Here is a 2,208-nt window from a genome sequence, read left to right on the forward strand (position 1 = left end):
ACAAAATTAATTCTCCTCTCTGGATTGGCCAAAGAAAATTTGGCTCAGTGCTAAAAGTAGATCATGTAGGGGGCCACTGGCACATCTAAAACAGTCTACATGTCTCTAAAAACAGCCTACCTCCAACTGTTACAATAAGCTCCATGGTTAATTTTTCCCAATCTGCTGTTTTATTTACTTTGTCAGTTTATTAACTGTGTCTGACAGCACCATGCTGAGTTCAGCCTTACAATAGTACAGCACTGAAAAACAGAAACTTGCGGAAGAAGAAAATGATGGTAAACCACAATCCTGTATAATAGGGCTGAGGGACAAGGACAGCACCTGCAAGTACTTCTAGTCTTTCATTTACTTAATGTTACTGTTTTAGGATTTTGCAAAAGAAATCAAATTGATAGGTCCACTTTCTAGCTCACTCCTCAGTATTCCTTCAAAGGCAGCTTTTGCTTTTTCATCCAGAATGACAAGGACATGAATAACACAACTGTCTCAGATAGTGATGGGGATGGTCTCTATTCAGTCCATTCCCCCATCCCCTGCTGGTTCTGTCTCTTTTTATGGCTCCCTGTCATTTCAGTATCCAAGCAGCTTACTCCTATTAATACATTTACACTCACAACATCTGCCAAGGCAAGGAGGCACATCCTGCATTTTGTAGTTGAGAAAACCAAGATACTCAAGGGTCCTAGGCCATGTGGTAATAGAAATAATGAATAATACTCTATTGCCAAGGCCACACAGACAGCCTATGGCAGAGCAAGGAATTTTAGACTCTGGCATTTTTGTGACTCAAGGTGCCAAGTATTTAATGAACTTTTCCGACTGATGCCGGTTCATCTGTGCACTCTTAATTTAAATACACCAGTACACAGTGTCACCACTTGAGGGCATCAAATGAAGCTGTTTTAAGACTACGTTTTTTGTGGTATGGTGAGCAGCAGCATGAAAGCACCAGCCGCAGAGCTGACAGGTTCACAAGATAATTGCAGAACAAAGCTTCTCGGTTAGCACAATTTCAGCTTGCAAACTGGTTACCGTGATCTTTCATATAGCCAGCCTCTCTCACGAGTCCAGCCCAATTAGGAGCCTGGGACGAAGGGATCCAGGATGCTACAAACAAACGTAAGCAGATTAGACAAGATGCAAAAATTTAACAGTGAGAATTTAACAACACGCAACTTGACATGCCTAAAACAACATTACCACCAGGAAGCAGTGTGGAAAGGTACAAAGGAGTTTTAACATTTCAGACAGGTAATTACTAGCGACAACAGCTCTGTCTATAAAACTTAATCGTCAACTTGGTCATGTCCCTGTAACTGCCATGAGAATCTGCAACATAAACTAAACAATTACTGTTGGTAGGTGAAGTAGGTCCTGACTCCATCTCACAGACAGGCCCTGTTCTTCCACTGTTTAATCTAGGAGGATAGTATCAGTAGCGCCAATTGGACTTGACTGGCTCTACTTTCTTAGTCCTCCAAATGAAAATCACACAAACACCCTCCAGAGTTTGTCACAGTCCCCGTGCCCAAGAACTGAATACAGCTTTCCTGCAGAGTCCAGTGCTGACTCACAAGACCCTCCCTCTGCCCTGGGTAGTAGCTGCTTCACCCTAATTTCCTTCTATACAGGAGTTAACAAGTTCGTAACTCATAAGCATGTTTATCTCACCATTTTAGACAACTGGTTGATAATGGTTCCATAACTAATAGTGAAGAACTCACCTCTTATTTAAAACACAGAGCTTGCCACACAGATTACACTCGACTGGTTTCCAGACCTTCCAAGAACCTCTTTCTACACAGAAAATTTTGCTAAATTCTCTTATTGTTGCACTAGAGCCAGTGTAGCTCCACTGTTGTTAAAAACAGCCAGTGTTGGTGTATACAGGGCTTAGATATTTCCACCTTTACATTCACTAGACCCATTCTCACAATATTTTAAGCTGAAAACACCAGTGGCCAGTTTTTACAAATGAAACCCTTGTTGCTACCCTTAAATAGTGCTGAAATGGGATTAGGAGGCAACCTAACAGCTGAAAAGGTTGCAGTGATGGAAAACAAACGCCTGTGTTAGCCTGACACCAAGCCAGTCTGAACCTGCTCCTGAACTCAGCTTGATCTTTGCTGTTATAGGTGCTTCTCTGAACCAACACCCTCCCAACAGGAAAACCTGATGGATAACGCAAAGAGTAACTGCCTGCTG

At 42.2% G+C, this 2,208-nt stretch overlaps 1 non-coding gene across 1 annotated transcript; it reads right to left on the reverse strand.

Moving 5' to 3' along the window:
* Positions 1–1,353: 1,353 nt before the first annotated feature.
* On the reverse strand, positions 1,354–1,484 carry LOC132244274 (small Cajal body-specific RNA 15). The gene has a single exon (XR_009455857.1). It is a non-coding gene; the product is annotated as a small Cajal body-specific RNA 15 (non-coding RNA).
* Between the last annotated feature and the right edge of the window lie 724 nt (positions 1,485–2,208).

Source organism: Alligator mississippiensis, chromosome 11 (assembly GCF_030867095.1).
Source record: "Alligator mississippiensis isolate rAllMis1 chromosome 11, rAllMis1, whole genome shotgun sequence".
Lineage (NCBI taxonomy): Eukaryota > Metazoa > Chordata > Crocodylia > Alligatoridae > Alligator > Alligator mississippiensis.